The 14,717-nt window shown below is 34.7% G+C and overlaps 1 protein-coding gene across 2 annotated transcripts in view; it reads right to left on the reverse strand.

Moving 5' to 3' along the window:
* Positions 1-14,717, reverse strand: part of LOC111506332 (Adipokinetic hormone receptor) — a 330,108-nt gene that overhangs the window by 234,502 nt on the left and 80,889 nt on the right. The window lies entirely within an intron of this gene.

Raw genomic sequence — 14,717 nt, forward strand, 5'->3', positions numbered from 1 at the left:
TCTATATGGTCCAATGCAGAGTCAATTCATTGGTAGATCTATATTTTACTATTGAAAAATGAATAATCATACTTTTGGAAGTTATATTTCATCAAGGAATGGGACAAAGTTTATCATTGAAGAAAAATTCATAGACGATTATGAAGTACAATATCAGAAAATCGTTTCTCATATACAGGCCGTTTCTTTTATCATGTGGGATCATTGCTATATTCTACACTGTAACAGATACAAAGATGATGGCCATTGTATTGTTCCCGATGTTAGTTACCTTTTTTCCCATTTAATCGTTATCGTATCTGTTACGGTTTAGTATATATCAATGTCACCACATGATGCAAAAAGGCCTGTATAGGAGCATAATGGATCTGGTGAACGAGAACCAAGACTATAATTATTGAAAGAACACGAACAATGACTCACTCAGAAAGTTTGAATTTATAGGCTGAAACTTATGTATTCCGACTGCATGTGTTTTAAGTAGAAGTGAAGTTCGAGATAAATTACCATATTATACAGGGTGTAAGATAAATACGTTAAAATATTCAAGTGACGTATTCCTGAAACAATTTCAAGAAGAATGATTTTGTCAAACTTGTGTCCGGAAATGCTTCGTTTCGGAAATACAAGCCATTGAAATTGAATTTTTTTTTTCGTTTTTAGAAAATAACTTTTGCAAAAAATGAGTTATTTGCAAGAATTTTGGTAGCCGGAGTTTTTTGACAAGGAAAATCATACTTTCATTTTTATTTAACATCAAACTTTTTTGACAGTAAACTTTTGATACTTTTCACTATCTGTTTTGAAATATTCATCTGGAAAACATTCATTTTCTAATAACTGAAATTACAAAAATCTCATGAAAATAACAAACCATGTTTTGAAAAATTTCAACAATTTGTCTCTCGAAAATGAATAATTTTTCGATGTATATTTTATGCAAAAAGTTGTTTATTTTTACGACTTCCACCACATATTCAGTTTTTGTAATGTTTTCAGCAACTTCACTTAGCGCCCTAGAAGCTAAGTAATATGCATTGATATAGAAAATTGTAAATATTTCGAAAACGATCACATCCAGCGTTTGTGAGGAAGTGTACCTTTTTTACATGGAAAAGGTGTGAAAATTAGGTTTTTTCATGAAAAGTGCCAAAAGGTAACTGTCAAAAAAGATGGGTCAATTTTAAATGAGTAATGACAGCAAACGCAGTGCCCTCTGGTTGTTACATAAAAATCAATACGAAATTATCATTTACTACGTCAAAATACCCAGGGCAAAATTTATTTTCGAAAACGAACAACAGAATCCAATTTCAAAACCCTTTTATCTCCGAAACGAAGCGTTCTTCTTAAAATTGTCTCATTAATACGTCACTTGGATATTTTGACTTACTCACATTACACCCTCTATATGATACAGTGAAAACCAAAGACATTAACTTGAGAGCTTTTCTTTCGGGGGTATTTACTCATGTACCAAAACAGAACCATCAAATTTAATATTTCAAAAACAAAAAAAAGTCTATTTGAAGGTTTCTCAGATGATATTAGGAGATACAGAATACAGTATTCCGATGGAAATGAAGTCGATATCAGTGGAGATGTCATTTCAAAGCAAGAAGTTTATTGAGTAATCAACAATGAAGAAAATCAAATACATCCGGAATCGGTTGAGATGTTAAAAACCCGTGACGAAAAATCAATGAAAAACGAGAAAGTACAATATTTTCATACAAAAAATGTTGATAAAGATTGAACTGACATTGGAAATTAATAAGTTCCGAAATGGAACGGAAAATATGGAAGATGATAAAGCGAGTGAATATCAACAAAATATGAGAATAAACTCTAATTATTTCGATATACGTATGACAAATAGGATTAGAGCTATCACATTCTGAGGCAAAAGTTTTTTATAGTGAATTTCAAATTTTGAAAATGGAAAAAGATTGTTTTTCGAAACGTTGACCACTAAAGGAAGCTAAGTATATATATATTTAATTTTTTCAATGAATTTTTCAATATCTAGGCAGAACTCATGAATACGACAAGTTACTGACTAATTGGACTCTTCAGTAGTTTATATTACGCAGTAACTATTCGGGGTAAACTTTTCAGCTTGCTCTTCATTACACTTCAGCAGATTCTCTATTATTGTTCAAATTGTGGATAGTTAAATACCTCAAATCAATTGGAAGAAAGGTTATGATCTGATATAAACCAATGTTTTTTTGCCACTTTTATTTTCAACTAACGTTAATTCAGTTTCGTCTCACGAGGACAAAATAATAGAATACAGATTACTGTATTATTTTGTATTGTATTGAGTCATTGAAACTTTCTCTGACTTTTTATATCATTCGAAATGGAGGCGGTGGAGCTGAAAAACTAAATTCAACAATTCTAGTTTTTGGTGAATATTTCGGAAACAATAACTGAATAAGGATTATTCCAGTTCAAAGTTTTACCACAGTAGAATAATACAACCGTTAGGCTCTCTTACCACATGATCCGCCCGACTTGCCGCTCCTAGGATGAGATTATCCAACGCTATCAGTGCTGTAGTATCGAAGGATTCGACGGTATCACGGGCATCGGATCAGTTATGATAAACGGTCGTAAATTTATATTGTGTTTAGTTTATTCGCTGTTGTTATTATTGTTTTGAGTTTTTATAGTTAGTTATAAGTAACTTACCACGAAGCCTTCCATAATATCCTTAAATTTCGTTTTTATATGAGCGCACGTCTATGGTGAAAGAATGAAATTGGTTCCGCACTTCGTTTCGTATTCATTGAGAACTTTGTGAATTTATGAAAGTAATTAGTGTAAGTGGACTTAAACTAAATGCGCACACACCGATTTTGGACGGCCGATTTTATACCGGTCGTCCAAATTCCAATGGTAAACCACATATGGGTACGGGTCCAAAACAAACAATGTAACTAATGAGTTACCTTTAATTTTGGAAAATAATAAGAATAACGATTCGAATATAGAAAATATATCTGCAGATCAATTGGAAAGCGTTAACAGAGATAAATCATCATCAGATACGAATTCTGGTGAAGATACAAAAACCCAAATGGATGGTAAAACCAATGAATGTAAAAAAAGAAATTTCGAAGACACTGTTGGGAAAGAAATTATTCTGGTTGAGAAAAGAATTATAGAATAGATATCACTGAAATAATTGCACTGAAAATAATTTCACTTCCAGAAAATTATGATTTCCGTACGGAATGCACTCTACAAAATATTTCTGTTATTGATGAACGTCGTTCTGGATTCGCATCGACTATAAAATGGAAAGCTAACATGTTCCATAGATATTACAATATAAAAACTAACTGCGATCTTTTCAACAAACATGTTGAAAAGATCGCAGCAACATTAGAAATTCCTTATGGATCCCATCGAACATACGATAAATTTCACAATAGAGTTTGTGATAAGATAGATGAGAAATCACAAGAAGTAATAGATGAAGCAATAGAAGAAGAATAACAATTGCTATTGAGTCTGGAAATATTATCAACGGAATTCCATTTATTACCGTAAAATGCGATAGATTTTGGGCCAAAAGGTCATATAAAAGGTGATGTGGTATGGTGATTGGTGCAAAAACAAATGAAGTCATCAGCATGGGTGTTAGAAATAAATATTGCTTTGAGTATAAAATATGAAAATAAAGGAAGTCAGCCAAAGCCCCATCGCTGTTTAAAAAATTGTATGTTGTCTTCAAGTGCCATGGAATCGGATGTACTTGCAGCAGCATTTCAACAAAGTTTGGAAAAGCACGGAGTAATTTTTAAAACTATGATTGCAGATGGAGACAGCTCCTGTTATCAAAAGTTATTGGAACGCGACCCTTATGCAGAATACAACATTACAGTGGAAAAAATTGAATGTAGAAACCATCTCTTGAGGAATTATGTCAATGAGTTGGCAGATATTTGCACGAACAAATATGCTGGCCCTGCAGTTTCGAGAAAACAAAATGAGGTCAATGAACGATTATTAAATCAGTACAAATGAAAGAATTTATAAGAAATATGCCCCAATAATGATGAACATTATTATATATTCGGGTAATGATACTTTTTTTCAATAATTTCAGAAGAATTTTCTGCGGTTTAGATTTAGTAACAGAAGAAAATGCTTTTTTATATGAAAAAATTGAAAATTTTAGGAAAGATATATTGAATGGGCCCAGTCATATTTTAGGAGAACACAGAAATTGTTCATCATACTTCTGCAATGAAAAGTCGAATGCAAACTCAATAATAACTAATATGAAGCTTACAGGTGAGTGAAATTCATTTATCAAGATAAGATTGAAATTTAATTAGGATATTAAAATTAAAACATTGATGTTTAATTTCGAGATGATGGTAAACGACCAGATGGTATGTATCTCATACCATGGAAATACGGTAAACCTGTGGTATGGGACTTCACTTGCGTTGACACGGTCGCGGCTTCCATCTAGTCGGAAGTTCGATGTCTGCTGGGACTGCAGCATTGTCTGGCGAGAAATTGAAAGGAAAAAATACCAAAATCTTGGTAACAACTATCTGTTCCATCCACTAGCGGTTGAAACTTTTGGTGTTTATGGCCCGGAGTCTCTGTTATTTGTTCATGAATTCGGAAGGAGAATAGGCCAAGCAACGAAAAATCACCGTTCTACCTCATTTTTGATAGGAAGAATTAGTATTGCTATTCAACGTGGCAATGCTGCTTCGGTCCTTGGAACTATTCCTCCTTCACATAATTCTGATGAGATCATGCATTGCCCTAATTTCAGTACGGAACTGAAATCTCTTCGAAATAAGCCGAGATACGTGGATATTCATCAGTCTCCTATCAAGGTTAATTCACAAATGATTGATCCACCTTCTTCTTTTTCAGTGCAGTCAATGAACTTAGGTCATTCCTGCCTCCCGAAATATGAGATGAAGTCCTCGTAATTCTGGTTCCCTTTCAGTGGAAGAGCTTCTTGAAACAAGAGCCGAATCGCTCCCTCTACGAAACCCTTCTTCACAGCTTGAGAAATGGTTCTCATGGAGATTCTGTGAAACATGTTCTTCCTTACGAATCAATAGAGAGTTGTCCTGAAAATCTAGAGAAGAAAATTGAATTGGATAATTTAGAAAACACTTGCTACATGAATAGCATTTTACAAGTATTGTTTATGACGAAGAATTTCAACAACGAGGTTTCAATGATGAACGAGAACGGGAATGTTTCCTACTTATTCACCAAATTCACACACCTGTTCATGCAGCTGCAGTTTCGTAAGAATGTATCATCTTTCCCTCCAACCGATTTCCTGGAGTTTTTGAAGTCCACTAAATACTCGTTAGGACAACAACTAACTAACTAAAATAACTTCTTTATTAAAACTTTCTTAAACTCCCCAAGTTGTGACAAAGAGAAATATTTTGCATATTTGTTTTTTTGTGTATTTGCAGGTAGTTCATTTTGGGTTTCAAGTAATACACACATTTTTATTAGGAAAAAAATTTACTGAGAAATGGACAATGAATATGTTTTCCGCATACCTCTATCGAAAGTATACATTTCCTGACTTCATTGTAGGAAGCAAAGTTGTACTTTTTCTCTCTAAAGTAAAAGTGATGTATGGTACGTCATCTTTGAAATAACTTATTGACATTGATAACCTAAACAACTTATATTCTATTATATAAGTATAAATTTCACCCTTCATTTATAGAACACCCAGTATTTTGCAAAATGATAGAAATCAGTGGAAGGTGAAGTATTTTTAAAAAGTACATACCTATATTTAGAAAATGAGTCAGATGTCACTAGACCTACAGCAATACAATATGTCAATAATTTCGCAATCTCTCGATAGCGCATCAGTTTCATGCAAGTCAAGTGAATACGAGATTTTCCGACCCCTTGCACCTAGATTCTAAATGAAAAATTGAGTATATAGTTTGAAATGAAAAACTCACAGAATAACCTAGATCAAACAATAAATGATAATTATTTTCCTCTTTTTCAGTGTATTTGTATAAAAGCTTTCGTTTGAAAATGTTTTTTATGATTTTTATTTTCAACTTTTCAGTTCTCTTGTTATTGACAACTATAAATAACATTTTTTCCCGTTTATTTCGCCTCCATCTTCTTTTTTTTTTAAATAATAATCGCCTTCCTTGAAAACCCCCAGATTCCAATTTTGAATAAATCGGGCAATAATCACAAAACTCGTCCACCATTCTGGAGCCACCACATTGAATTCATCAATTTTGACAAGAGAATCATAATCTCCGACCCCAAAAATTCATGGATCCCAAATTTGATTCGAATCGGATTATAATCACAAAACTCGTTCGCCATATGAATTCTCCATTTTGTTTTTCCTGTTAACAAAAATTCCATAATGCATTGTCACCGGGATTATGTACACCTGCAAAATTTCAAATCAATCGGATGATTAGAACTGGGTCAAATTCAACTAGCAATATTTTTCACATTGTTGGTTAGTTTGTTACCTGCAAGTGAACCTGTGAAATATCCAGTACTAAATATTCATTCCCAATAATTTCGGAATATCCCATTTACATTTTATTAAAGAAATATTAAAATATGTATTCTCGCGCCGCTGTTCTAAGGGCGTGGCTACTTTCTCTGGCAAACTTTCTCTGTCACGCCTGAATTCAGTCAACTAGCGATGATCTGATGTGATCAATTTGTCTGACTAGTGGCGTTTGTATAAATTCAATTTTGCAAAATATTATCTTATAATTAATTTTATTGAAACCTGAGTGTCTTATTGTAAGCTACATAGGCATTGTAAGGTTCGGACGAAGACATATTTGAATTTTTAGTAAGCATTATCCTGTGCAGAAGTTCAATAAAACTCCTTCAAACAAGACATTTCACACAATTATATTTGGAAAAGTATTTTATTTTCTCAAAAACTCTCGTCGTCTAAACCTTCTATACTCTTTTCTAAATATAATGAAATGAGCAGAAATCCTTTAAACATATCTGTAATTACACATTTTGATACAGCGTACGTGTCTGTAGGCATACCCGGCAAAATCGGGTCTCTCACTCTTGAGTTCGAAGGCTAATTGCACACACCGATTGTGGACGGTCGACTGTATACCGGTCGTCCAAATTCCGATAGTGACCAACATGTAGGAACGAGACCTTGCCGACTGGTGATCGACGCCGATCACCGGTCGGCCTGTGTGCCAGGTTCCGTACCCACATGTGGTTCACTATTGGAATTTGGACGGCCGGTATAAAATCGGCCGTCCAAAATCGGTGTGTGTGCATTTAGCGAAAGGCGAATGCTGCTATTTCTGCGTGTTTCTGGCTATTGGCCTCATCAGCGCGGTACAGTCTAGGGTAAAGAAGGCTACACATATGAATTAGTTCGAACACACTTGTTATACAACACGTTATTGTTCATCTATATACAGTACACAGTTATCGAAAATTATAATTATCAACTAAAGCATCCTTGAATCAGAGAAACCTTGTTGCTAGGTATTTATCATCAGATGCTTCAGTTGAAAAGTTATTGATATCTTCGCTCCACCGCAACCCGCAAGGATTTATTGTGGCTCACACATATTCACACTCTACCCAGCTATTTAAGGAAGCCAGTTAGTTTGTGTGGTGGGTGGTCTTTCAGGCCAGATGGTAAGAGTACGGCTGTGCCGAACTTTAAAAACCTGATTCTGTTCCCAGCGGGGCCGGCATAAGATGATTCAAATGACAGTGACCTTTAAGAAGGCCTGTGAGGAATGTAGTTTATCCCTACTGTAGTCCAACAACTGTTTGGTATCAAGCTTCGAAGGGTGAATAAACGCCATGGAGTGAGTCAATCCTGGAAGATTCTGCCAGAAGTCTATAAATCTTTTTTGTCATCCAGGTGTTCAATCTTTATGAAAAGAGAAATGAAAATTTCTATGTTTTTCATCACTTTCAAAAATAAAAGTGGTAAAAAACATAGTAGTAACGTAGTAACGGCTACATCCATCAATTTATTGTTCAATCTTCGTTTGGCAAAGCCTAAAGCGATGCCAATGACAGGTTCTGCTCCGATGAAGCTGCTTGCAGCACCATCCTCTGCAAGGGAGTCAGCAGCCTCATTGCCTTCCAAGGCAGTATGGCCAGGAATTCAGACCAGAAACAATCTGTTAAGTCTTCCTATCGAGAGTCTTTGGAGAGTAATTTTTGGCAATTTGCTACCAATTCAGACGTTACTTGATAGGAGCCAAGAGCTTCCATCGCCGCTTGATTGTCCAAGAATATTTTTGTTGACTTGTGAATGAGGTTGTATTCTCGATGTGAGATGATTGTACTTTTGAGCATTTAATAATAGGTCCATAGTGTTGAAGATTTATATTTTTGCGGATATTTCAGTATAGTGTAGTAACAAAGTCGATTCAGTAACTGAAGTACTTTTCTTTACCTTTTGCCAGTAAAAAATTATAGGCCATATTATATACTTTCTTCAGTTCGCATAATTTTACACAAAACATCAAACCACTCAGAAATTTACGTACACAAACAATAATGTTGACAGGTTTGAGTCAAATTTGTTTTGTTTTGAAAGCTATTCCGTTGTATAAAATGTTTCGAAAAACACGGTATGTTAAGAAACAGATATGACATGCACATTCAATGTCGCTGATAGCTCAGTGTTGAAGCTCCTTGCCTTTCATGATCAGCCCCGTAAACACGGACTGATCTATGATTCATTGGGTATCTACCATGAGTATCGCGAATGCGATCGCGCTTACTTCGTGAAAAAATTGGATAAGACAATTCACGCTTTAGCGCGACCGCCGAATTAATCTTATCTGGTTCTTTCATGAACTATCTCCGGGAGGTTCCGGACAACTTACAGTAGCTTGTGGTGGCGTGCATTCTGTTGTTTTCCTGGGCTCAACAGTACAGTCATCCTCCTGCCATCCCCCCCATAGCTATCCCTTTACTTCTCCTCCCTAATTCGCACATGTGTGAGAATGATTTTGTATTATACATAGTTCAAATAGATTTTCGTTAATCAGAAAACATTAACGTTTAGGCAAGAATATTGGAGTACCATATTGTAGGACCTCTATTTAATGATCAAAATTCAACAGGGGAACTGTATTTGAATATGCTGGAAACTACAATCCTAACATATGGCCTGAGGGAGCAGCCGTCCAACGCTTCAAATTCAGAAAAACAAATTTTTACAAAACTCAGCAGGATTTCCCAATTCGCAACACCTAGCTGAGGAGACTGAATGCGCCTTACTGCATATAAATGTGCAATGCATTAGCAACAAACTTACACAACTAGAAAATATCAGTACTAATCTCAACCCAGACTTTTTGTGTCTCACCGAGCATTGGATGAATGAACTTCAATTACCATATAACCATATTCAGGGTTACACACTAGTAGCTAAATATTGTAGAAAAAACATTTTACATGGTGGTTCTGCTATCTATGCGAAAAATTCTATTGTCTCAGAATGCTGTAAAATAGATATCTCACTTTCTACAGAACAATGTTTTGAATGTTCAGCATTAAGTTATAGAGGTGGGGACTATGCTATTCTATGTATATATAGGCCTCCTCTTTCGGATACTAAAGATTTTCTAAAGAGGCTAGATTCAACTTTCTCAAAAGTTATGAAAAAGTACAAACACATAATTCTTTGTGGTGATCTGAATATCAACTTTCTGAACACTAACTGCTCAGAAACAAAGTCGCTTTTCGACATACTTGACTCATATGGGCTTATCAACCATATCAACGAACCAACGCGTATCATTACCCGATCCGATGGTATAACTAGTACTACCGGGCTAGATTACGTCTCATCAAACTTAAATAATATCCTGATCATCAAAAACTTAGACCCCGGATTCTCAGATCATCTAGCACAGTACATGAAATGGTCAGTTCATAGGGATTATGTAAGTACTACACCTTTCATAAAAAAAAAGAATTTCGAACTCTGACCCGGTATCGGAGTTCAGCTACTTATTCAATAAAGAGCCCTTATAACTTCCCGTGTCAAATGACATAGATGTGGTTTTCGGTAGTTTCTGGAATCATTTTTATTGGTGCTTTGAGGTATCTCACCCCCAAAAAAAGTACCCCGCCTGTAAGGGTACAATTCAGAACCGAATGAAATTCAATCTCAGTGAACGGTCTCAAAAAGATATGGATTCATTGAGGCAATTGAACTGGATGAGAAAATTATCGCACGACGAGAATGTAGAAATCAGGTATAAATCTATTCGTAATGAACTTAATAAAAGGATAAAAAAAGAGAAAGGAGAGTTCTATCGGAATATTATAAACGATTCGGACAATAAAACCAAAAAAATTTGGGAATTAGTAAAAATCAAAACTCATCAAAATAATATTACAACAAAAAGTATATCTTTGACTATTGATGATAAAAAAATCTCTGATGAAAGCAAAATATCTAATCTATTTGCGGAATACTTCACAAAAAACTTAGTGGGCAGAACTGTTAACATGTCAGATGAGGAAAATATTTGCACAACTTCCTCCTTCAATCCTTTCTCTCTCTTTTTCCAGCCTTTTGATGAGAAAGAAATAAAAAACATAATCTTGGAAATGAAAAATAAAAAATCCACTAGCATAGATGAAGTTCAAATGTCTTTGTTAAAAAACTGCCATGAATTCCTAGCGTCCTATATTGCTGATTTGTTGAACCTCTCTGTAGAATGTGGAAAATTTCCATCAGTCCTAAAAATTTCCAAAACCATTCCTATATTCAAGAGGGGTGATCCAGAAAGTATTGAAAACTACAGGGGTATCTCTATCTTGAATCCAATTTCAAAAATATTTGAAAAGGGCATGTGTATCCGAATAAATGACTTCTTGGCTAAATTCAAATCATTGACAATATGCCAATATGGCTTCCGCGAAGACCTCAGTACGGAAACAGCCACTACTGAACTCGTACAATATATTTATGACCAAATGGATGCCAATAAGTTAGTATATGGAATTTTCTTTGACTTATCCCGAGCCTTTGACACCCTAAACTATGGAATTTTAAAAATCAAGTTAAATTCTCTTGGAATACGTGGTCATATTAACGACTGGCTCATGTCATTTACAAGGGAAAGACAAATGGTAGTGAAAATTGTTAACTATACCTCTGAAAAACATGAAATAGAACTTGGAACTCCTCAGGGGAGTGTTCTTGGACCCCTGTTGTTTCTGCTATATGTGAATGACCTTCCCAACTATATAAAGGAGGGAAGGCTATTCATGTATGCAGATGACACAACGATTGTGGTCAGCGGACACACTCCTGAGGAAATAATTTCGAAAATCAGAAATGTCATTGAACAGTTCTCCCGATGGTGTTTGGCTAATCACCTATTGGTGAACATTTCAAAAACAAAAATAATGGAGTTCACAAAAAGACGAGTTGACACAATGGATGTGATGGAATTTGATGGTTACACTGTTAAATGTAGCCAACAAACTCTATTTTTAGGAACTGTTTTAGATTCAAACATTCAATGGAATGAACAAATTAACACAGTCTGTGGCAAACTCAATAAATCATTTTATGCTATCCATGCCTTGAAAGACACTCTTGACAGACATTCACTCATGAGTGTTTACTTTGGCATGGTGTATTCTACACTTAGCTACAATATTATCTCTTGGGGTCGAGCCAACGAATGGGTGCGTGCTTTCAGGCAACAAAAGAGAATAATAAGATTAATATTCGACTTAGATTTTGGTGAGTCTTGTAGAGGAACTTTTAAAAGAAATAAAATTCTGACTACCACTTGCATTTACCTATTTAAAATACTTATATTCGTTCATAATAACAAAACAAAGCTTACATCGAATGCTCAAATACATCAGTATAGAACACGAAACAATCATCACTTATATCAATCAAAACTCAATCACACTTACTACAAAAAATCCCCAGAATGGGCGGGTGTTCACCTCTATAATTTATTGCCAAATCACCTAATGCAACTTTCACCAAAAAAGTTCAAGGTGGAATTGAAGAAATTTCTTTCGAATAGATGTTTTTATGATCTGAATGAGTATATGAACCATACATGGAAACTGATGAGTCTAATCTTTTAATATGATGTAACAATGTATTTTGTTTCTTGTGATACTTGCGTGATACAATTTTTATTTACTGTACAATATTTCTTATTCTATGTGACGAACCTATACATTGTACAAATGGCACAAAAAGGTAATATATTATCTATCTATCTATCTATCTACTGTTGACCCTCTCATCACTGAAATCGTCGAAGCGAATCCTAATGAATTCGATATGGATATTGTATTCCAACAAGATGAAGCACCAACACATCACTCCAGACATGTAAGAAACTATTTGTATACTAATTTTCCCGGTCGTTGGATTGACCGTCGAGGTCCTACAGAATGGCTAGCCCGCTCGCCAGATTTGACACCTTCGGACTTTTTTTATGGGGCTATTTGAAGCAAAAAGGTGTACGGAACTGAACTGAATTGGATATACGGCAGAGAATAATAAATATTGACGTTACTGTGTTAGAAAATGTTCGGCGTGAAATATTGGATAGGCCGTTCATATGTCAAGAAGTTCAAGTCAACCATTTCAAGCATCTTCTGAACTGACCTCAAGCTTATTATCTCATATTATGTAGTTGAATATCAATGTATTTCAACAATTATTAAACGTTCCACCATTTTGTAGTAGTTGAAGATATTGACATCCATATTTCAGAGTTGTGACGCGTTTGTCAGGGACTTCAAAAAGTTTTGTCAGAAAACCCCCCTTTCCATTCAATTTTTCCCAGATGACACCCAGTCGCCATCTTGAAAGTTGCATCTGTTGAATTCATTATCCAAAATTTCAATTTTTTAGTTGACCCATTCGAAAAATAAAAGGGGGGTACATTAAAGAAATGCACTGTTAGTCAATTCATGGAAACCCCTACGAAATCACAGTGAGAAGGATTATGAGATATCTTGAAAGGACAACTGAAAAATCAGGTTTATGCTCCAAAAATTCAGATCTTACGATGACAGGATACAGTGATGCAGACTACGCAGCGGAAAACCATAACCCGTCATTTAAATTCTGGTTAGGTATTCTACCCACGAAATGGATCTACCAATTGTGGTTCTTGGAACCCCAACTGGTAGATTATGTAGGCAAGTAACCTTCAGACACAAATTGGAAGACAAACACCTCTTATATAAACCTTGAATCACACGAAAAAAAAATACTTTCGAAACAAGTAATATCATATGAACACTGAATTATACAAAAAATACTTTTTTCTACTCAGTTCATATTCCAAACATCCGTTATGTAATTGAATCAGATATCATTCACGGGATTCCTACACAATATACTGAATGAAAGAGGCAACATTTCCTTCACACTGTCATCCTCACTGGTACATATCCGATGTTTCGCCGTGAGAAACTTACCTTATCAGCTCTTCAGTCATGATTTTATGAATGAATTGTGTTTCTTCTTATGATGTCATCTAGATTTGCCACTGAAGATCACTTAAGGCATATATCTTTCGCGAAACATCGGATATCTACCGGTAAGGATGACAGTGTTCCATGTATGTGAAACTTCACCTCTTTCATTTAGTATATTGTGTAGGAATTCTGTAAATGATGCCAATCAGCTACAATACAAATGGGTGGAATTAAAACTAAATTGAGAAAAATGTTTTTGATTAATTTAGTATTCAGATGAAAGTATTTGTTTCGAATGTATTTTCCTTTCAAATAATTGAATATATGTATGGAAGTAGCTATTTCGAAAGGTTCTTCTTTCATTTTATGTCTGAAAGTTACTTTGTATAGAGTAATTTTCTTGAAATTTATTGCTTTTTTTTTGGAAAATTCCCACATTTTTCTGTAGCAAGATAAAGAATTAGAAATCCAAAACTAATTTTTATTCACTCTGTCATTGCATATTCCATTATGGCTCAAATATTTCAACTACCTATCGATGTTTGTGTGTCTATAAAAAGATTTCCTCTGGGCAATCACAATATTCTGGTATGTAAACGAAGGATTAATGGTTGAATGATATAGTTCAAACGAAAAACTTTATTTGATCAGTTTGTTTCACTGTGAATAGTTATTTGCCAGACCCGTATTTTTTTGTGCAAAGCTACCAGTTGCTTTCCCTATTTCCTCTCAGCATATTCATCACGTGAAAAATTACAAATTCCCAGTGTGTGAAATCAATTTTTCATGCCTCAAGTATCGGAATGATCCATCATATCAATAATGATGTGCTCTGACATGCTCCGCAGAATACTTCGGGCAAGGAGCCTCCGCACATACAATCTTAGACATACGGATAGATGAATGTTTCTATTAGAGTAGAGAAATGGATAAAGAAGAAAAATAATTTTATCTTTGGTTGAAATTTTTTTTCCGTGTGGCCTAGTTTCTTGTTACCTTTAATTATATCATTTATTTCTAACGATCTTTCTGTCAGAGGAGACTTCCCAAGTCGAAACCAATGAGTTGATTTGAATGTATGACTGAATATAATATCGATATGATATATTGAATACTTGAGAAAGAAAGTTTCGGCTTTCTACTACTTCATCTTGATGAACAAAAATGTGGGAATCTTCCAAAGAAAGCAAAGAAGCAATCAATATTAAAAGAAGTAACTA

The sequence above is a fragment of the Leptinotarsa decemlineata genome, unplaced genomic scaffold (genome assembly GCF_025532065.1).
Source record: "Leptinotarsa decemlineata unplaced genomic scaffold, Ldec_3_MD MMD2_tig00078422_RagTag_RagTag, whole genome shotgun sequence".
NCBI classification, from domain to species: domain Eukaryota; kingdom Metazoa; phylum Arthropoda; class Insecta; order Coleoptera; family Chrysomelidae; genus Leptinotarsa; species Leptinotarsa decemlineata.